General features: G+C 39.2%; 1 protein-coding gene across 27 annotated transcripts in view; it reads left to right on the plus strand.

The window, feature by feature from the left end:
• The window catches only part of Zbtb20 (zinc finger and BTB domain containing 20), a 737287-nt gene that overhangs the window by 562402 nt on the left and 150881 nt on the right, over positions 1 to 24004 (plus strand). For all 27 annotated transcript variants that reach the window (XM_031363901.1, XM_031363896.1, XM_031363926.1 and 24 more), the window contains one exon: positions 4620 to 4659. The gene's annotated coding sequence lies outside the window, so the exon portion shown is untranslated. The remainder of the gene's footprint in view (positions 1 to 4619; positions 4660 to 24004) is intronic.

Raw genomic sequence — 24004 nt, forward strand, 5'->3', positions numbered from 1 at the left:
ATATATATATATATATATGGAGAATTAAAAATTCCCAAATGCAGAGTGCATGAAATGCCATTAAGTCTGGTATAAAACATCTTGAGTCTGTCACATAAAAAGAAGTCTTGCATCCAATGCAAAGATGGAATATCAATTGACAGGAGTCTGGGGAGCTGGCACTCGTTCCGAGAGGCACGTTGTGTCTAAAATTCCAATAGCTCCTCAGCCTTTGGAAATTCTGGAAGTCAAAGTAAAAATCAGCCTAGTGTTTGGGAAGACTCCCACATACAATTCTAAATACGATATTTCTACAACACTCAAACATATTTAAACATGTACATTTAAACACTGAACAACATTTAAGCATTGCCCCTACACATATGAAACAGAGATATAAACCCACCTAAGTTCTAGAAAGACTAAGAAGATTAAAGCCTGCCTAAGAGTCCTTTCCTTTGTGGCTGCCATACCTTTACCCTCCTAGGCTAGCACAGGGAGCTTAGAACTGGAGCTCATCTGAATTCCTCAGCTCTGTCATCAGAGCTGTGACACATTCTAATTTTCTGACTCATCTGTGGTGAATAAGCACTCCCTTTTCTATTCACAGTCCTCAGAGTAACCAATTTTGCAATTTATGATGACTTTTTTTTTCTTTCTTTACTGAATTATTATTGTTCCCGCTTAGCAAAGTTTGTCACTCTTTGTCACCTGGTGTTAATCCAAATGCAGAAAAGCCGGCTTGGCCAGTAAGGTGGCCTGAACTTTGAGTTAGTTCAGAGGAAAGACCGACAGGCAGTCTTCTGTTTTTAACCCGCCAGATACCTCAGCTGGCAAGCAGCTCAGTTTCCTCACCATAAAATGGGTATAATAATAGCTTTCCCTTACCGCTGTGAAATATTTAGAATGCAAATGAAGCCAAACCTATCTCCTTCCAAAGCAAAGCCTAACCCAGCCTGCATAATCCTGAATGAGCCCAGATTTCAAGGGGAAAAATCAAGTGGGAAACACCTAAAGGTAGTATCATTTAGTGGTTAAAGTATGTGGACTTTGGAACGCTATGGACTCACTCAGAGGCTAGTGGCTGTGTGATTTGGGGCAAGTTTCCTAATTCCTGAAATCTCCTCTTTCTTCTAATAAGTGCAGGGTAACAGTATTTTTCCCCTGTAGTGTGGGTTCAGAGATTCGTTCTGACTGGGCCTCTCACACTTGCCCTCAGGCAGTCCTCAAGTTGGAATAGTCCAACATTCCTCCTAGGACACTGTCTGCTGGGCCCCATACAGGACATTTCAGGGAGGTCTCAGGTATTATCCCTGAAAATGCACTTGGAATCTTGTTTTTCTTTTCACTTTTCAGTATATTCTTGTTGGTGTTACTGAACTAGAAGAAAAATAAGGCCAAGAAGAGAATCTGTTTTGTTTCTTCTAAAACATCCAAGAAAAAGTTAATAGGGAAATGGATGCATGTACAAAGAACAGTTTAAGTTATTTACGCACATAGAAAACCAGCCCTTCAGGAAAACTGCCATGTCTTAGTATCAGTGCCTCTGTGTACCCCGTGTAGCTTGCTTCTTACACATCCCTGGGTTGACACATATGCAAACTAGACACACCTTTCCTTACCAGATGCCTGAAGCCATAGCAGGTACTTAGCTAGAACCCTTCCCCTTACTACCATTTCTCCACTCCATACTCCTCTCCCATTGCCATAACTTCTTTATGGACATTTTAAAAGGAATTATAAGGGTGGATAATGATCTAAGTACATTATATGCAGATAGACAAATTATAACAGGGCCCATTATTTTATATTATTAATATATGCTAACAACAATGAATGGGGAAACTATTATAAAGGCCTGTGGTACTTTAAAAGAGCTTGTATCTCTAGTGACACAGCTTTACCAACTTAGAATTTTTTTTTTTTTTTTTTGGTTTTTGGTTTTTTTGGTTTTTTTCAAGATAGGGTTTCTCTGTATAGCCCTGGCTGTCCTGGAACTCACTATGTAGACCAGGCTGGCCTTGAACTCAGAAATCCGCCTGCCTCTGCCTCCCAAGTGCTGGGATTAAAGGCGTGTGCCACCACCGCCCAGCCAACTTAGAACTTTTTTACATTTACATTTACATTTACATTTTTAACATTTTTCTTTACTTTTGGCTTCAGCATATGTTTGGCTTAAACTTTCTGAAGACAATTCAAAGAGACTCTTCTCTACCTATCCCCCTCCCCAACTCCCAAGCCATGGGTAATCAGCCCAGAGGAGTCATGTATGTGGGCTTCTTTGGAACCAAACACGGCTTGAAAGTTGTTTAAGCTTTCTGAGGAAAAGGATTCTCCTAGGAACCTGCATCATCTCTAAATGTTGAAATCCACCGCCCCAGAACATTATGTAAATTTAAATTAGGTGAATTAGCCTTTTCAGTTACAATTAAATTACAATTAGGTGCTTGGAGATTGACACTTTTGCTATCACAAAACTAAGATTAGGCATGGCTACATGTTACTCCTCCCATCCCTCACTTGGTGTGAGCGCCCACTGCTGGGTTTTAATGTCCTGAATTATTTGGCCTTTACAGTTTTATATCCTTTGCTACATATTTGTGTGTTGAACCTGGAATATTCAATGCAAATGTTTTAAATCCTGTGCAAAACTACTCTACTTAATTCTTTGCATTTCATATAAAAAAACAACTCACAGCCATATAAGGTGACTATCACTTGAGTGGAAAGGGCACATATCAATACGTAACATTTTCAACAGAGCAAAAGTAAACCTATGTAGATTAATACGTCTTGTAAAATTACATAGCAGACTGTAATTCAATCAAAAAGGAGGGAACCCTTTGACAGTTATGGACACATGAATTTTACATGAAGTGTAAAATTAAATTTTTAACATAGGTATTAAACTTGAGATTTTTTTTGTTTTGCATTAATATATTAGGACAAACTTATATCCCCCAAATTTACAATTTAACTTCATTTTATCTTAAAGTGAAATTTTTCTATCTTAGGTTCTTATTGGTAGCCTGTGTATCATTTTACATCAGGGAAGATAGTTTATTAGTCTTTACATGTGTTGGTCAATCTGATAACTTTCTAATTTTGTAAATAAGTGCTCCTTGGAGTAGAAATATAATAACATAAATAGCTGATATAGTTTTCAAAGATCTTAATCTATTTTTTTAGTCTTATTTGGTCTGTAACATGCAATAGATAAGTAGTAATTGAGCACATTTTATAGAAAAGTCACTAGTCATATTTCCTTTTTTACTATCTTGAGAGATAAATCATGCTTAAAAATGTGGGAGGGAGAAATGGGGGGGGAGAATATTGAAAGAAGAGGAGGGAGAGGGGGAGATAAATGACAAAAATATGTATAGTGTAGTGATTTGGTGTCTTGGCTTATAGAGAAGACGAGTATATTAAACTATAGTCTTTGAAGACTACCCCCTTTTATTTGTATTTCCAATTTGTAAATACTTTCAGTAATTCATATACAGTCTAAATATCTTTTCTCCAATTTTCATTAGCCCTATCAATTTTGTGAAAAAATAAGTTAAAGCACAAGAGATCCCAGGTGTCTCTTACACTGATATGTACTGTGATCTAGGCTGCAGGTTTTCTTCTGAACTCTTCCTGTCCCATGGGGACCATCACCATTCACAGCTGCGTGTACCCAGGCAGGTTTCACACAGACCACACAGTGGGAAACAGTGCTTGAGAGGAGCCTCTACCATGATGCACTTGTCCAGAAAACCTTCTAGAGAGTGAGGCCTCCTCAATTTAGTTTTCTGCTTTGGCCTTTTTCAATGTGATCTGGTCTTTCAAGGTAATATCCTTTGATAAACTCATGTTGATACTTTTGGAGGCTTTATGTGAAGTGAAGGCTTTAAGATCACCTTGTCAGGGGACCACAGCATTGTATATTTGATGTGACCTGGGGGCCTGGCAGAAGGAATTCTGTTATCTTAATTTCTTCTTCTAGAAGAGTATCCATCAAAACTGTGGTGGCATTGCAGTAGTAACTGATTATTTGTTTTGTTGGCTGAGGATTGTAAGGGGTTATTAGACTTTTAAACATAGAATAGGAAGCTGCCATGGTGAACTTTCCCAAACCTGAAAGCGTCATCATTAGAGCCATGTTTGGGTACAGAAGTTTTCATTCCAATCACCCTGTCACAATATCACCATCAAAAATAGATCTCTCTGCAGTACAGAAATGGTCTGCGTGCTGTTCATTAAGGTCAGGGCAAGCTACACATGGCCATTGCACACGTGGAATGTAGCTAGTGTAACTGAAGATCTGAATACGGAGCTTTTCATTAAAGTTAAGGAATGTAAGGAGACAAGTATAGCTAGTAACTACTTTAGAGCACAGGACCACCCCTCTAGAAAGGCTGTCTAATAGAGGTCAAGTGACATCAGGAAAGGTCTTAGTCCTTTTTGTGCAGGGATACACTGGCTTCAGTCATAGCAAGGCTGCAGCTTTTGAAGCTTGATGAAGTTAGACATTAATGATTTGGGGACTACACGTGACAAAATATGCAAGCAGTGAGTCCCATCAGTATCTCAAAGTTTTGTGATCCCCTCTGCATTAGATTTTGTGTTTAATTCTTTGTCTTTTCTTTCATTTTCAGCCCCTTGACCACCAGTCTGTTGCCTGTTACTGCTCTTCATGTGAGTAAAAGTGGCTTCTTTACCTTTTAAAAAAAAGTATTAGACTTGAGAAAAACTCTGGGTTTTGGTGTTGACTTCACTGTGGTGTCTAGCGTCCATGTTTAGTGCTTTTCCTGCTTGGAGCCAAGTTGGGTAGTATACTGGTGAGCTGCCCTGTGTGAGGGAGCCTGCGGCCCAGCCACTGTCCTCTGAAAAGACTGCGCTTTCCCTTGCTGCAGCTGTGGCTCTTTGCAAAAGCCGCTGCTTCTCAGCTGAAGCTTCCAGTCCACAGCCAGCTCTCAGCAACAGCTGGCCTTTGCTCCTCTGTCAATCAATGGGCAATTATTTATTCTTCAGTTATTCACTCGTCCCTAGGCCTAACCATTTTTAATTTTAACTTCTAGATCAGAGCTTTCATTTATTGACAAAATTTATAATATCCTTTTACCAAGAAGTACAAGCCTGAAAAGTAAATAGGCTAAAAATTTGTGCAAAATTATAAAGTCTTGGAAGAAAAATAAAAGAAATCCAGGATTCACATGTGCCTGCAAGTTTATAGAATGTGTCATTTCTTTTCAGAGAAGACAGGAAAATTTTTAGGGGAATAAAAAGAAGAAATGGGGAAACAAAAGTGGATTTTAAATGAAAAAGAGAACATTTATTATTTAGATATCAAACCTGGCTACTCTGAGCAGATTTGGATAAATATTATTTTGGACTGCTTATAGGAGATTCTGGGCAATGAAACCAAATAATCAAGTCACTACCAGAAGGCACCATCTAAGAAATCCTGCACAGACAAGCAGTCAGCTCATATCCCGAGTAACCATGGACATCCTGGTCATTGCATCTCCCTTTGTTCCTCAATCAGGTCGCCACCAAACAACCTCCCCAAGGCTTGCTCCATGGTAGTTTCTGTGTTGCAGTAGTCTGCACCAAAAGGAGGAGGGCTCTAGTTTCACATGTGTGTGGCTTTCACTATCATTCCTAGAAGCCTGCAGCAAGCATATTTTAAAAAGCAGAGTGCACAGAAAGATGCTAATGCTAAAGTCGAATGTGACATTTTATCTAACATAGAACGGAGATTTATTAGACTCCTCAAGGAATAGTGCTGTGTTATACAACAGGGCTAGGTCCTACCTGGCCCTAAGCCTTCTCATTCCCAGTTCACTCTCAGTGTTGATATAGTGGGTCAGCTAATGCTTTGGAAGATGTCGGTGTGCATGCTTATGGTTACCACTGTGTCTTCCTACCCTTCCCCTTTGTTACCTAGCACTGCATATTTCTAGTCCTCTGACTGGCAAATCATTTTGTAACAGCTCTTTTGTGTAAAAACAGTTCACATAATAGCTCAGTGTTAGACAAGGCATTAATCCTCACATCACCAAGATGAGTCAGCACGATGAACTCCTGCCTGCATAGCTCAGCTATTATGACGTCAGTACTTTAGGGCAAGCATCAGACACAAACCATATAGGAAACCTATGTCACCTAGTAGAAATCAAGTAGAGAGGCTTCTAACTGAAAGGCCGTGTTGGCCTCATAGGAAAATGTGAAGCTAATTCTGTGTTACATCAGTAAAGCAGCTTCTGGAGAATTTTTTTTTTTTTTTTTTTTAAAGCAGAGTAAGGCTGGGAAAAGAAAAACATGTAAGAAGCTAATAGTCCACTCATGTACTCATGACCTTGTCCACCCCCCCCCCCAGCCAGGCTTCATGCTTGCTTGCTTGACTTGTTAGAAATTCTCAAGTTGCCTTTATGCCAGCAGGGTGACGGAGCCAGTAACAGTCCTGTGTCCTCAAGTGCCCCCATGGACGCAGCTGATGGCTCCAGGGGTGGTGCTCTAGAGGCCCATCAGGAGCAAAGGAAAAGTTCCTTGGAAACAAACCAAAACACTACCCCCCCCCCAGTACCTCCTATTCCCAAGTGCCTCCTCAATGACCTCCTCTGGACAGGTGCAAAACTCAGCCTGTTTGACCTTCTGTCCTTGGCACTGCATCCAATGTCTGCATCTGGAATTGACCCAGATTTTAAAAGGAGTTGAATAGCTGCCACAATTTCCTGCAAGAGTTTTCCCATTATTCTTCAGCAGAAACAGAAAGGAAAACTGTACAACCTACCATGCTGCCTCAAAGCAGGTTATACAGACTATCCCTGTTTGGGAAGCCCAGGTCTTGTCAGCTATGCTTCTCTGAAATTCAGACCCAGATAAGTTTTCTTGCCAGTCCTTTACAATATTGAAAGTTAATCATCAGAAGGGTAATAATGTATTCCCTTACTTAAATTATCTGTTAAAAAGATGCTACATCACAGCCTTCATCCTGCCCCACCCCATCTAACTCTCGCCCAAGCCGATCACCAATCCCTGTGATAACCACCAGAAAATGCCTCAGTGCTGGGATTTTCCACCTTCATTATATTTCTAGTAGTCTCCTACCATGCTTCTAAGAGCGGCTGCTACTGCTTGGCTTGGTCTTGATTAATTATGCACAGTTCTCTATTTAGTTTTCAGTCAACAAACGTTTATAGAAAGCCTGTAACAGAGCTTGGTTCTGGGAACTCCAAGATAAATGAGAAATGCCACCTTTCATTAAGAATGGCACAGTCTGGGGTTGAGGGGACAGCTCATGCTGGAGCACTTGTACTCAGTGAAGTGGAGCAGGAGTGCAGGCCTGGGCTTGCCCCATAGCAGTGCAAAAAGAAAAAGAAAAAAGCCCTCACAGTGTTCTAGGGAAGATGACTATGTTGGTAAAGGCTGGTCTGTGACAGTCACTGGAATGCAGGAATCTCCAAGTGCCTACCCATATAAGAAGGTTCAAACTGACTCATGAAGTGAAAGTAGTGACTAGGGGTTTACCAAGTGGGCATAGGAGGAGAGAAAGAAAAAGGTTCACTGTTAGAGAAAACAAGAGCATTTAAAAGTAAGAAGGCACCAAGTAAGGGCCAGATCTAGCTACTGAGTTCTATGGTGTGTTAAGAGTGTGATATGCAGGAGTCAGGTGAAAGGGGCCTCTGATGCCAAGCAAAGGTGTTTAGATTTAATCTTATACCTCTGAAGATATTTTAAAGAAACCTAAGGAAACTGCATAAGACCTAAACTTTGCAGTGAATGGAGATGAGAGGTCATTTCAGAGTGCTGACTCAGACGTTAATATTTGTGTAACTCAAGCATATCTTTGCCTGCTGCATAATCCTTGCCTTGCCCTGTAGGAGAAAGGCTGATGTGCTTGTGGTACCAAACTTAAAGCCAAACCCATCCTTATGGGAGTTCTACTGAAGGCCTCAGTCTAGCATCATGCTGAGCTGCTGCCTACTAGCCTTGAGATGTACAAAGTTCTTCTGCCCACAGAGAGCATGGGATAGGAGGAAAGAGAATATAAGAGACAAAAGCACTTTTAAATAATGGCTCTCTAAAGTCAATCAATCCCTGATTTCCTGTCATTTTTCCATTGCTGCCTTTTTCTAAGCAAAATTTCCAAGCCATTGAACTGAATTGCAACTTATGCACAGCCGGGTGTTGAAACAATTCAGTATATTCATTCCTTCTCTCCGAATTAGAGTTCACCATAAGTGTGCTTTTCTCTCGTTCACTCTGGGCTGCCAGGACAATTTAAAGGAGAATTTCAGCAGCTTGTGTCTCACGTACCATGTTCTCTTTGCAAACTGGAGTATATGTGTGGGCGTGTTTAAGTTGTCTCTATACTGCTTTCTAGAAAGGTTTGAGAAGATACACAAGATGAAGAGTAGGGACCTATTAAAAACCCAGATCCCCCAGTGACCTGAGTGCAGAACGTAGGCTGGTGATCAGATGGTCAATTATGTGTTTGTCAAAACACAGTGGGCTGCATTCCAGACTGCCAGCTTTGGAGGCCCAGCTTCTGCCAACCAAATGTCATCTGGGAACATGCAACACTGGGCACTGTGAAGGAGTTTGAAATAGACCATGCCACAGCCAACCTACTGCCAGTCTTATAGCACCAATATGGCATGCACAGCCGGGCCCCATGTTTCAGAGCTCAGGAATTCACTGTACTCCATTCAAGGGGTCAGATGGGTTCATGTTTTCAAAGCCTATGTTCTCTGGTTTGAACACTGTGACTTGTTCCTCAGCAATTTCCAAGGGACTTTTCCAGTCACATCTCTGTGGAAACTCTCTTTCTGTGATGCTTATGAGAGCCTTGTAAAATGTCCCAGAGGAGAGAGGGTAAAAACAAACCTGCTTTCACAATGACTGTGACTCTTTATAAGGGATTCCAACTCTAAGGAAATTACATTAAAGGTGCATAGCTTTTAAAATATCAGGAACCACCTTGGCAACTTATAAAAAGCAGAAGGGCTTTGCCTATTTTATAAAGTGATTTGCATATACCTGCATAAATAATGTCCCCACCTGTACTTTTATGCATTTAGGTTGAATAAATTAAATTCAGTGATCTTTAAAATGCTCTGTGCTTTCATTGCTCAGATACCATTTTCAAGCCCTTCCTCTTCTCCCCACCCCCACGCTGAGATTGTAGTGGCTATTTGGTTTTTAATCTTTTGGCTAATTCTGAGAACTAAAGTACACTGCACTCCAGTCTACAACAACCAGAAACATTACCTTTCCCTGCTTGAATTTCTCTTTTCCTTTCTATCATTGGGCCAACTATTATTTTTTTTTCACAAGAGTAAATGGAAGAGTATACTATTAATGTGAAAGCATAGCCCAAGAAAGGATTAATACACAGTTCAGAGATATTAGACTTGTATTTTTATATTAGCCTTTTCTTTCCTTTCTTTCCTTCTTCCTTCTTTAGCTTCTATGCTGTTTCTCTGTCTCTGAATAAGGTCTTATTATGTAGTACTGGGTTGCCATAATTGGATTCATCTTTGCTTTCCTTGGCCATTAGTTCTTTCAGAAACTACATGTCTACCAACTCCTATCAGTTATAACTTGGGCCTTGACATCAAAACCTAGTCAGTAGGCCAGCCATAACCACATTCATCCTACAAGATATTAAGCATGTGCCGTTGTTTGAGACAATCATGTTTAGAGGAGTTAAAATACATAGTTGTTGTGCTTGCTTGTAATAAAGGAGCTTGAGGGTGAGTTGAGAAAAGAAGTTAAACTGTTGAGTGATTTTTATATGTGCATAACACAATAAATGACTAAATTCCAAATAGAATGATATAAATCCAGAAAGTACTATAGGTTTTATTCTCAAAATTGAGCCTTATCAGCTGAAATTTTTCATGTAAAATACGATTCAGCACGATCTTGAAAGATGAATAAAATGTGAAAAGGAAGAAAAATAAGATAATGATATTTGAAGCAAAAACATAGCCTGAATGTTGGGATCTTCAAGTGGTTCTTAAATAACACTGGCCTTCCTGAGCCAAAATCTAAGACTTGATCTTAGAAGAAGAGGAAGGTAAAAGGCCTGAGAGATAACCCTCTAGCATTGCATTGCAATGCATCTGCATTGGCAGAGCAAGTTTTGCTGCCTGCATTCAATCCCCAGAACCCACATACAGGTACAAGAACAGAACCTCCTCCACACAGTTCTCCTCTGACCGACACACACACACACACACACACACACACACACACATCATATGCACATGCACAATAGAAATTCATTAATATACAAATAAAATTTCAAACAATAGAAATGATAAATGAGAAAATAATTGTATAACTGTTATTTGGAAGGTGTAACATAGTGGTAAAGTCAAAATGAGCTCTGAGACTCTCATGCCTTCACTTTAAACTTTTAAAAACGTGAGACAATATAGGAAGATAAGAACAGCACCTTGCCAGGTCACTAATTTCTCTAGTCTGAGTAGGAAAGAAGGAAGAAAGATACTAGAATCCTGCCCATACACAGTTTGATAGTCCCATTGGACCTGGTTTGAAAGGCAGGCCAGGGACTATCTTATCAACAGGATGACTCATGTCTGTGGGGCAGAATAAAAACTAAGGTAAGAAAGAGGCAAGGCAGGATTAGAAAACTGATTTGAAAACTAGGTATAAAGAAGGGACATTCTTACTAACCCCAAGATCCACAACCTGGAAAGCAAGAGGGTAAAGAAGTAAGTAAGATAAAATCCTGAGACTGGAGCCAGTAGCACAGGTAAAGCTCCACTTGTCTAGTGGGACACCCCTGGGGTCACAATCGAGAACTCTGTTTGTCCAAGATCTATATTTTGGGGGCTTTCAGAGTCTCTACATTGCCTCAGTTAGAACTTGAAGGAAGCAAGCAAAAATGAAGTTGATTAACTAAGTGAAACCTATTAGAACAAAAATGCAATTCTTGTATCTCTGCTTAAACTAATAATAGCAGTATTCACTGAATGGCTGCCTTGCTTTGGCTAGTGCTGTTTAAATCAATTGTATGATTTAACTTTTAAAGTACACTATTAAGATATGCACTTACTATAATTGTACAAATGAGGAAACTGAGATTTACCAAGTTTGATTAATTTTTCCACAAATACTTAATAAATGTTAAGAGATAGAACTTGAATTGGGACCATCTGTTCTTAAAATCCAAAGCCAAATTTCATTCAACACAGGCAAGTGTCTCTCAACGTTACAGAGATAATAGTGAAGAGAACAGATATTGTCACTCCTGGACCTTATAATCTGAGGGATATAGAGTAGATAGTCAATAAATGGTCAGACAAGGAACATACACTGTCAACCTGTGCTTACTGCCATGAGAGAAAAGTACCGGATGCTCTAAGAGCAGCATCTACATGAGTATGGAAATTTCCAGAATCCTTTCTGAGGAAGTGGCATTTGATCTAGTATCTGGAAATATAAAGCAAAAGTGAGGTTGGGTAGTAGGGAAAGAGTCCAGGCAAGGGGAGAAATGTATTTAAAGGCCCTAAATAGAGTTGGAAAAAGAGAGTGAAGAAAACACCGCAATCTGCAAATGGAAATATACCCAGAGCCTGAGGATTGTTGGTCCTTTGTAGCCATGTTAAAGATTTTGATCCTTTTTTTTAAAGGACATTTAGAAAACAAATTAAAGAAAGAGCATGTTATAATTGTTTTATTTCTGAAAGATTTGGGACTTTTAGAATAAGAAATTGGAATTACAGTCATGTAATAAACAGTGTGTATAGCTATTTTATTGATAATTCTGTGAAACAGGAAACAGTCCAATTACCTTCAGTGGATGAGTTCTTAAACAAACTGTTACATATACATATCATGAGATACAGTCATCACTAAAGAGGAATGAGCAACTTGAATAAATTTCAAGGATATTTCACTGAATAAAACCTAAAATGGCCAATGTCAAGATAGCAAACTATTATTTATATGCAGCATTCTTGTACTGACATTATATTGCTAAAGAACAAAGTTGTGGTTCATAGAGTCAGAAAAGGGAATAGAGGTGGATGCAGTCATGGCTATAAAAGAAATATGGAGACATTTGCAATAGACAAGAGGTACCAACTCAAGGTCATCAGTATGTGGTGGTAAAAGATGCTTTTGGAATGAATAAAAAAATACCCAAATGTAGGTCTTGATTGAGAAGCCCAAAACAAAAATGTAAGCAACTTTTACTGTTAGCTGAGGGAGAGAATAAAATCAGTAAAGTACAATTGAGGTAGGGAAGAGCTGAAAGAATTGTAGGAAACATGAGAACAGAAGGCATGAGAAGAGTGTTTCCTGAGAGAACAGGGAAGGGCAAAGTTGAAACCCGTGCATTCAGTGAATCGGTTTGTAGATTACTGTTGACCTTAGCAAAATCCACTTGGTTGGCATGATAGAAAGATAACTTGTTTATGTTTAAATGAGGATCCTGAGAGGTGAAGAAACATGGACTGTAAATAGGGATAACTATAAGGTGCCTTGCTATGACAGCAAAGAAAATGAACTATGTGGTGGTTTGAGGATAGACACAGGTCAGAAGAAGTTGAGAATGAAAGCATTGATGGTTCACTTACATGTGGGAAGCCTACAGATGATAGGAGAGATTCAGTGTGCAGGAGAGAGAAGAAAACACCATATTTAGTACTAGATGGTTCTTTATAAGACTAGAATGTGAGTGTAAGAGGAAGGGCACCTCTTATTTGAAGGAAGAAGCAAGAGCAGATGCCAGCCCTTGTATAGGTTTGATGCTGACAAATGATGAGGTTTCCCACATAATGGCTCCTAAGGGGGTGAGAGCCTGCCAAGAGTAAGTGGTGAGGAGATCTGATAAATGTTGAGGTAGTTCTGGGCACAAGGGAGTTTGCAAGATGACCAAAGTAGCACTTTCTTTGGCACATAGAAGACACATCTACTTCTCTTCTCCCCAACCGTCCTCTCCATAGCCAGTCATGATAGGTGCCTATGTTTTATCTTTCTCTACAGCTGCTTTAGCTGCTCATGAGGTGCCTTACAGATCCCATTCTTTCTCCCATCTGATTAAACATGAAGAGCTCCTGCCGATTGTCACACTTCTGATGTGCATCACACATGCAAACATTGGCATGACAATTCTGATTTCTTCCATCATTTTACTAATATATGATCAATTATGAATAAGTAGATAAACTACTTGAAGTGTGGTAAAATGTGAATTTTCTCTTGTTTTAAAAACTGGCATCTAATGACACAAAACGGCTATTTAATTTGAGAGAGAGAAAGAGACTAGAGTGAAAGGAAAGAGAAAAAGGAAGGAAATTAGAGAGGGAAAAAAGAGAAAGGAAACTAGTGAATTGTAGAAGACCTAATACAAACCTCATCTTTCTTGTTCAAGGGACCCTCCCCCCCATTTGAGGGAAATAAACAAGGCTCTATTGCTTACTGTTGATCTATACTGGTGACCTGAATGATATGTCCCCCATAAGGTCATATAGATGAATGCTTAGTCATCAGGGAGTGGCACTATTTAAGAAGAATATACAAGTATTAGGAGGTATGGCCTCATTGGGAGAGATGTGGCCTTGGAAGAGGTGTGTCACCACAGGCCAAGGAACATTGAGGTTTCAAAAGCCCACACCAGACCCAGTGTTTTTCCCTGTCTGCCTATGGATCAGTATATGAAGTCTAGCTACTGCTGCAGCACCTGTCTGTGTGCCACCACACTCCCCCACCATGATAATAATGGACTAAACTTTACTCTGAAACTGTAAGCAAGCTCCCATTAAATGTTTTCTTTTATAAGAGTTGCCGAGGTCGTGATGTCTCCTCACAATAATAGAACAGTGACTAAAACACCTTCCACCTCCTCAAATGGCTTCCAGACCTGGAGACATACCAAGTACTGTAGGTCACTTGGGCTCCTGCTAGAGATGTGAGAAGGTGCCCAGAGCATCAGAAGAAAGGACGGCTCCTATACTCATAGATACTGAGCACTGTCTAACTCCCCAGGGGAAGAAGGGTGGCAACAATAGCCTTACATCCGAGGTCCTGCCAGTCTGCTGGCTCCCTTTAGAAAGTGACATTAGGACCATTTGACTCAAAACTAAATTGCACATACATCTGGGTAGAATCTGGCAGCTGTTGAGTGATGCAGCTGTATTTTTTAAAATATTTACTTCTTTCATGATTCTATAATTCACATTTATCATAAAATACCAAGAAAGTATAATGTAAACAGAAACCATCCATAACCTCACTCACTATGTAGAAGAGAAAAAAAAGAAAAACCCTGTTATTAGCATATGTTGGTCACTTTCTTGTCTCTGCTCTAGATTTTAAGAAAATTAAGCATGTAGAATGCATAAAATTCTGTAACATTTTAACTTGATAGTATATAGTAAGTTCTCCCTGGAGTAAATACAGGCTCTTTGTAATATTACCATAATATCTGAATAAAATGCCCAGAATTTAACCTAATAGAGACCTGCAAGTATTTAGGTTATTTGAAATATTTAGACTTCTCTATTTTGACATTTTTAATGTAAAAGCTATAAATATCTTATCAAGCTGTAGAAAAGGAAAGTGGAAACCTGAAGCAAGGAGTCGTTTACAAACCAAGGAGATACTCAGGCATGTCGCCTATTAAGAGAGCAGCTGTGGGGGCTGGAGAGATGGCTCAGTGGTTAAGAACACTGACTGTTCTTCCAGAGGGCCTGAGTTTAATTCCCAGCAACCACGTGGTGGCTCACAACCATCTGTAACAGGATCTGATGCCCTCCTCTGGTGTGCATGAAGACAGCTACAGTGTAGTCATATACATGAATAAATAAATGAATCTTTAAAAAGTAAAAGAAAAGAAAAGAAAGCAGCTATGAAGTATGAATGACTAGGAAAATCATACTGGATGTAAGAGTAGTTGTAGGATCTACCTGAACTTTTCTTCCCAAAAAAAAAATGCTTGAAATTTTCATTCTAATAATTATGCACATTTCAGTGTTTTTAATACACTTGATCTTAGCTCAAAGGCTAAGAAGGCATAGGTGTTTTTACTAATTTGTACAGTAAAACTCTTCAAAATCTCACACCCCAGAGACAATCTCTGTAAATACATGAGAAATAAACTTTCATGCATATCTATTTATCTTGTTTCCTTTTTTTATTTCTCCTTTGTCTCTTTGCAAAATGAAAGGAAAAAGAACTGTTTTGTAGTCTGCTTTTCCACTCAGCATTGTAAGTCATTTGCCATGTTAATAAATACAGATCTGGGTGATCTTGACAGCAAGATTGTACTCCAGTGTATGGAAAATATACTGACTTAGTCGCTCATTGATGGACACTTGTGATAATTAGGGCTGTTTCCTTACATGAAAATATTGCTACAAAAGCTGCCTTTATATGCACACATGCATATGTATTCCTTAACACAGTTTATGGATAATTTTCTTAGGATAAATTTAAAGTTGAGGAATTATTAAAATAAAATGTATATGTTGCTGTTCTACAGTAAGGTACCATCAGTTTATACTTCCATCCACAAAGAAAGATACTATCCCTTTCACTGTATCTTCACTAATTCTGTACTTGCAATTGGATAAGTAAGGCATTTTTAACTAGTGATATGTAATATATTTTCTAAGCATAAAACCCAAGCCTGGATACTTTAAACTCCATTAAATTTCATTACATGGGAGTAAAATTGCTATAGAGAAATTTTTTTAACCTGGAAAATTATTTCTGAGACTTCTCTAATACCTTAAGAGTAACTATAAATCAACAACAAAAATGTAAATATTTAATTATTTTATTAATAGAATATATGTTTTTATATTTTAATAATTAACTTTTACTATTTTAGATCATTTTTATATTAATCATTAATTTAATCATTTTCATATTATTTTAAATCATTATATTTTTCAAAATTATGTTATTAATTTAAATTTTTAGCCCTTAAAGTAAAATTTGGAAAGGGCAGTTGATCGACCTGACAGCCTGTGGTAGTTGATCCTCATTTTTTTTTCTTTTTTGTACTTATTCACTTTACACCCCACTCACTACTCCCCTCCAGGTTTCATTTTTTAATCACAAAAGCAGTGCTTACTAAATTCTTTGAAGATCAGGCCACCTCAGGCTCTGTTCCCCCAACTCTGACAGCCACACCCAACCTCTGTACCCTCCCTGGGGTACTATGGGGAACAAAGCAATAATCAGGAAACTTAAGTGTTTCTGCAGGGGGGTTAGCACTTCCCCAGGCTATGCATATTCCTGTGTTTATCTGGCATCCCCACCCTCTAAATTGTTCGCTCATGCAAGTATAGAGTGTAAAGTGTTCATCTGCGCTCTCCTGTCAGACTCCAGAATCAACAAATGATTGGGAAGGGAAAAACACACCCTGGTGGCATGGCCTGATCTCTGTCTCTGAGGCAGGAGTGACACTGTCCTTCCACCAGATGTAGACAGAGATTTCTGGATGTTTGCTAGAGGCCATGTCACCAGCGTCCTTCACCTTTCCCCTCTGCCTCTGACTCCCCTGTGTATTACTACATACTTAATGAAGTGGAATGTGTTTTCCAACAACTTGGGGAAAGTGAAAGAGTCAAGGAAAGCAGAAACGCCACACTGACTGTGTCACCCCAGCATGCACAGCACGCACTGTGACAGGTTGTCTTCCATGATTCGGGACAGAGCATCTGGGCTCTCGGGGCACATTCTCTGGGCGTTTCAAAGGAGCGGGAGTTGTACAAAGCTGTTTGAGGGATAATTGGAACATTCCTTCAGCACAAGAAGTGCAGTTGCAGATGATAGATGGGCGGGTTGTTCCAGGGGACTTTTTCTTCCCTTTCCAGACTGTGTCCGTGACAGTATCTTGTCTTGGAGCCTTACTCATCATTTCTTTTCCTATGAAGTGTTGAAAAGAAATGAAGCTTCCTTTTCTGACCATTATTTGGAGATTAATTTCAAAATATTTGTTTAGGGCTAGCCTCTTTGCCTTTTTACATGATGAAAAGTTAAAACAGGTTCTCCTTTAGTTCCTCCTCATAAATCTCTAGTCTTTTTTGGTACATGGAACACAATTATCACCTCTTATTTAAAACTCATTCTTTATTTTAAGTGATAGAATCCGGTGTCCTATAGAGAACGTGAATAAAAGGTGTTCTGAAGTCCTTTGATAGTATCCATCAGAGTGGCCCTCACATACTAATCAGGGACACAGAAAAAGGAGTAGTGTAAGGCCTCCTATCAGAATATCTGGGGAGGGGAGAACCTGTCTCCATCCATGGCCACCATGCTTGAATCATATCCACTTGATTTGCTGTCCTTCAATAGCTCTACACAACCATCCATTGACATAGGCCTACAGCACTGCACTTTCAGATAAAGAATACAGGGAATCTAAATACCACATAGTTTACCCTAGTATTGGTAAAGTACCTCTGGATAGTGTGTGTGTGTGTGTGTGTGTGTGTGTGTGTGTGTGTGTGTGTGTGTGTGTCCATCCTCCACTTTCTTCAACACTCTGTAGGCTATATAGGGAAGCCAGGTCACTCATTCCCAATTCTTTATCTACCTAGAGAAAGAGGCAGGGGCAGTTCAAGCATAGAGATTCTTATCTGGAAAACTGCTTTAGATACCTGAATCTGAAGGAAACTAAGAGAAATCTTATTGACCAATATTATTTGGAGTGTCTCCCTTTATCTAACCCACTAAAGCAAACACTTAGAAGACATCCTTTTGAGCTATGGGTCAACACTGTTCTTAGAAAACAGTGTTATAGTGACTTGATCACTTATATTCAAGATAAATCCTTTTTCTGTCTTCTTAGTTCGCTATACTAAAATATCCAAGACTGGCCAATCTAAAATCCTACACTTATTTGCGTAGTTATAGGAATTAAGATCTCCAAAATCAATGTTCTGACAGACTCACTTTCTGATGTGGGATTCTGTACTTTGGAGATGTTACTTTATGTCGTGCTGGATCTTTATGTGGACAAAAAGAGGAAAGCAGCTCCCTCGTACAGCTACATAAGGATCTCGTCGGTGCGTGAAGTTTCTATTCCCCAAGCTCCTCTCTGCTCCTCTGGGCCTCACCTCTTAGTACAATCACAATGGCTATTTACTTCAATATATGAGTTTAGGAGGATACTCTTTATCACCAACCAAGAAATGAAAACCAGCATAGTCATTTTGGTTAGTTTCAAACTTTCTCAATAAAAGGTGCTCTTTAGCATCAAGATAGAAGCTCTATATGGGGAACCTACCCGAAATGTTCATGGGCTTTGAAACAGGAAAAGATGCAAATAGAAGCCAGAATAACCTTCCCTGCACCAGCCACCCAGAAATGAATTAGACATTAGTCAAGATGGAATCAAAAGCATGTGCTCTAGCTACACCTGTGATCCCAGCAGTGAAGAGTAGAAGCAGAAGGTTCCAGAGTTCAAGGCCACCTTCAGTCCTGACTACCTGGGAGCCTAAGAAAATAAAGCTGTAGAGTTCAAGGCTACCTTCAGCCCAGGTAACTGGGAGCTATCTCAGAAACCAAAAACAAACAAAGCATACACTTTAAACATTCATTTGTTAGGACAATGTCAGGTTTTATACCAAAATCATTTCTATAACTATGACTTCCTTTACAAAGAAAGATTCCTCTATACCACATTATTATAATTACATTGGAATAGTATTCAACTTGGCAGCCACAAGTGACTTGAACAAGTAAACGCAGAGTCTAAGCAACCTAGGAGGTATGAAGTCAGGGTTTAGAATTTTTGTCATCTTCCAAAACTATTCTAGATTACTCGTGTTACTTTCTTTCTCAGCAATATTCATTGGTAAGTGTTCTTCATTTTGTTACATTGGTATTATTCCTAGATCATTTATCATCTGCATACCTTCATGTGTATGCCAGGACCTCAAGGGACTACCATAGTTGAACACACATGCAGGCACACACAAACACACACACTTTCTCTATTGATCTGGGCTTTTCTTCTGCCCATTAGATGCATTACAAATCTGCTTTTAATGGGCCTCTCTGTATCCCCACAGAAATATTTCTGGTGCTCTCTTGGTCCCAACATTTGCTGGGTGCACATTTAATATGTGTTAGCTTACTGCCTGAAGATGGAATCAGGGACATCTACCTGCACATGACAGTGCTTTGGCTCTTGCAGTTGCAGAACTTAATGTATGTATCAGTAATGAAAATCTTAATTAAGAAAGCTGCATCATTGTCCACGAACACTCATTTTTCTCCCCCTGCAAAGCCCTTTGTGTATTGTAGTATATACCTGGTCCAGACAGACAGAGCCCTCGAAGAGCTTGTCTGGCAGATCTTCTTTTGATTATTAACAGCTAGCAAATGACAAAGTCTCACTTCCTTTTGTCTTGAAGCTGAGGCTTGAAACAGCAGAGGACACAATGTACTGTAGAGTTTGTTTGTATTTTTTGAAACTTGCCTTTATTACGGTGGTTTAAAAATCCGGCAGTGTTGATCAAAACTAATTTAGGTAACTTAGAGTTACCCAAACACTAGCAGATGCGTATTTACACACATACTCTCAGGGAACTGAAATGTTCCATATAGAAATGATGCAAAGCCTGAGAAGGGACAGTTTCAAGCTGTCTGCTCAGGTTTCTGGGATCTTTGGTCTCCAAACCTGGGAAGCTGCAATGTCCCCATTTGTTTGACTTTAGCAGTTACTTCTCTGCCTGTGCCAGTGTGCGTTGGCCAGTTTGCCATGTTGTTGGGTAGGAAATAGGAGCTTTGGAAGGTGGAGTAACTTTGTATAGACAATAATAACTATATCCACAAAAACTGAAAGACTTCAAGAAAGCCCTTTGAAAAGGTGACCTATAATTTAATTATCTTCATAAAACAGTACTCAATTGTGTTTTAATAATATCAAAATCATAAACTCCAAAATAAAAATTAACTTACATTAAAGTGATTTAAAAGCTTCAAAGCATTTCATTTTCTTCCTGTTAGTTCTATGACCTTAACCCATAACCTGCATGTTAAGAGGAGAGTCTCATGTTCTCGCCCAGTTATGTATTCTTCGGCCTTCTACATTTCTTGGGCTTCTTGGCTGTACTGTTAACCCATTTCTGGAAGATTAATGTAAGTAACTGAATTGAGCTCAAGCCATGGAGCTATGTAACACTTCCTACTGGACTGGGGCACTCCCACCTAAAGATGGTCGCAGTGAATATTTAGGACCTGCTATCTGCATGCTGTGCATGTATGTTCTCCAGTCTGGCTGGGGGTGGGAGGCTATGCTGCCCTGGGTGGCACTTGTGTGCTCTTTATTTAATCTAGTTCTTGGGATTTCATGTGCTCTATCTCATTTATTTTCAAAACCAATGTAAAATAGATAATGGAGAGTTTTCCAGGTTTCTAAATCAAGAAGAAAAAAGTTGTGTAAATTTTCTCTCTGTGCATCATGAAAAATGTAAGGAAGGTTTCATTGTGGGGAGTTACTTTCAAGGAGTATGATTTATTAATATCTCAGAGTTACAGTCATAACATGTTTAATTAAGGTTAAATATGAAATGTAAATAAGAATGAAATTGCACTTTTTGTTGTTGGACCACACCCCAATAAGAGATAGAAAGGAAGCCATCAGGATGTGTGCATGCCAGACAGGAAAACAGTAGACAGGTTGCGTTAGTCTGAACAATTTCCCTTTTCGTGAACCAGTGCCACCATAAGTCCTAAAGCAATTGGCAAGCACGTGACACAGGAATATAATGTAGGTTCATGGTATAAGGTACAGAAGAAGCTCAAGCACGTGATGCAGGAATATAATGTAGGTTCATGGTATAAGGTACAGAAGAAGCTCAAGCAATGTGTGGGAAAGAAAATGAGTGACTTGCCATGAACAATTGAAGGGTAACTGAGATGCTGTTGCAGAAACTAACTCAAAAGATCATACTTCTTTTTAATTTCTGAATTTTTTTAGTTATTTTTTGTTGTGGGGCATGGGTAAGCCAACATATATATCAAGGTCAGAGGATGGTTTAAGGAAATATGTGAATTGGTTCTCTCCTTCCACTGTGGGGTCCAGAAAGATCAAACTCAAGTTGTCAAGCTTAACAACAAATGTTTTTAGCCCACTAAGTGAGGAATTTTCTCAATTTTAGAAAATCCTTGATTAGAAGTTTGAAATATAATACAGTACTAGGTGTTGGACTTCAGTTTTCCAAAATGTAAGCTTTTGTGGAATTTTGAAAATTCTAAATATCTGAAATTTGGATAGATTGGTTACTACCATATGTGAAGCACATAATCACACATGCACAGGCATAAACAATCATACACATGCACACATGCACACAATCACAATGTAAAACATGTATCCTCCTATGAGTCATCAATAAAAAAGCTTGAGAATCATAAAGATCTGTAGATCAAGTAAGATCTATTCCCACTGCATGTATCTACCTACTCTGCTTAAAATTCAAGAGCGAGGAAATTAGACTCCTTGAAAGTGAAAGCCTTCTTATAACTGACTCTCAACTCTTCATCTCTGCTAGCGCCTCATTGTGTTTCCTCAGTTTTCAAATATTATACACACACACACACACACACACACAGCACAGTGTACATGTAAAAGTGAGAGAAGAACTTTCAAGGTCAGTTTTTGCTTGGCAGTAAGCACTTTTGCCCACTGAGCCATCTCACCAGCCTGGCCTCCTCACAATTGCAATGCCTGAAGTATATTATATGTTGTATTATCTGTGGTCCAGTCTACAAGCTAAGGGATCAAACTGGCCTAGGGCAAGGTGTGTCTTGTAGCTCCAGCCAAAGACCTTTAGAAAGTATACTAGCTGGCTGTTAGGAAACACATCCACTATGCTGTAAGTGATCCTTGCAGCAAATATATTCATTGGTTGTCCTAGAACATCAGCTTTATGTTAATTCTTAATAGGACACTCCTAGAGTTAGGTCTGTTTAAATACCTGCTACTTCCTTATTCCAAAAGTACCCTTAAACACAGTAATAGCATTTCTTTCTATGCAAACCTCTGTACATAAAAAGGTTTACATTTAAAACAAACATGTTTTTTGAGCTTTATCCAAATTCAAAAAAAGCATCTGAAAATTTTAACAGCTGAAAAACACTTTCTCCTTGCTGGGAAAACTTAAACCTTGTTAGGTTTTATGCAACTTTAAGAAAAAAAAAAGCAAGAAAGAAAGACTTCTGTGCTGAGAACCAGCGTGAGAAATCTCAGCATGAGAGGTTGTTGGAATTGTTTTTCTTCATAGACCAATCCTTGGGTTTAGAGTGATGCCACAATATACATATGCTTTGTCAGAACAAAGGGTTTTTTCATCAAATCTAATTTCAAGGGCATCTTGAATAAAAAATAGAAGGGCTAGAGAAAGGCTACTTCAGCGGTGATCCAGTGTCTAGAAGCAGAGGTTGAGCACATCATTGTATCAACAAGGTCTAGAGACACTGGTAGCCCTCGGTGCTTGTAGCTGTCCATAAACCCTGAAGCGGTCTATTTTATTATTGTTCCACTCAGTTCTTATTTAGCCCAGAGTATCTCACAAGGGAAGCACTGCTCTGGGATGGTGCCCTGGGCTTTGTTTCTGTTTGTTTCAACACTTTAGTGAATGGTCTCAAGAAATGGTCTGTTACCTGCCATCATGACCTGCATGCATTTGCTGAACAGTTTTTCAAATAAAACCAAATTCTATGGCAGTTTCTATAAACCTGAACCATTTTCAAGACAATATCCATTGAGGAATGCCCAGAGACATGTCCATCTGAGTGTATGTTAAGGGCACACACGTTACTCTGGATACCTAAGCTCAGGACAATGAAAAGAGGCTAGAAAATACAAACAGGAAAATTGAACTTGTTTATGTATTTATAACCCATGCTCTTAACAGTATACCTATGTGGAAGTGACTGTAAAATAGACCCACATGTGCGTTTAACACAATATCTTGTTCCTCTTAATAGTCCCTAGGGGATAAAAGATACAACACAAATTTGGGCTTATTTGTTTGAACTGCAGGCAGCACTGATGTTTGTCTGTCTTTCCTTTTTGAGACAGACTGGCTCTATAGACCAGGCTGACCTGGTACTCATAATGTAGCTTAAACAGGTCTTTAAATTCACAGTTATCCTCCTGCCTCAACCTAGCCAGTGCTATGATTATAGATGTACATGACCACATCTGACACAAAGCATGAAGTTTTTACCGTCATTGCGGCTAGTTGTAGGGATAGTGACCAAGGAGGTCATGGTGGGGAGGAGTCATGCAACAGCATACCTCTCGTACAGACATGGTTTTTATAAGGCCTTCCTGGAAGACAAGCTTAGATACTTCAAGACCTCCTCAGAAAATTTTTTCAGCACCTTCTGTGCTCCAAATTGAGTTGAGTTTGCATAGTGTTTCAGTATAACCGAGTAGAAGGCTGGCAAATTCCCTGCCTTCCTATTCACCAAAATCCAAAATAGAACTCACAAAAACTCCTTCCTTCTCATCCCTCTTTGAAAAACACCCCACTGTGGCCCCCCAGGGAGGAAGAAGCAAAAAAAAAAAAAAATGCAGTAAATAGAACCAGTCCTGAAAGACAAACTCCCAGCTGTAACTATAGCACTTTGCTCAGTACTGTGAGCTTGCTAGAGCTGGCACATTTTTTATAATACAGATGCATAAATGTCTGTCTGAGGCAGAGGAATCACAGCATCCCCAGTGTTGCCTGATGCCTTGGTCTAAGTATATTGCACAACCTAGAACAAAAGACCCCGTTTTTTCACTCTCTTTGTATTTTTTTTTTAAAGATTTATTTATTTATTATATGTAAGTATACTGTAGCTGTCTCAGACACACCAGAAGAGGGCATCTGATCTAATTATGGATGGCTGCAAGCCACCATGTGGTTGCTGGGATTTGAACTTAGGACCTTCGGAAAAGCAGTCAGTGCTCTTAACCACTGAGCCATCTCTCCAGCCCTCTCTTTGTATTCTTAATTGTGACTTCTATAGCTGATTTTACATAAAGTTT

This window comes from Mastomys coucha, unplaced genomic scaffold (genome assembly GCF_008632895.1).
Source record: "Mastomys coucha isolate ucsf_1 unplaced genomic scaffold, UCSF_Mcou_1 pScaffold12, whole genome shotgun sequence".
NCBI lineage: Eukaryota > Metazoa > Chordata > Mammalia > Rodentia > Muridae > Mastomys > Mastomys coucha.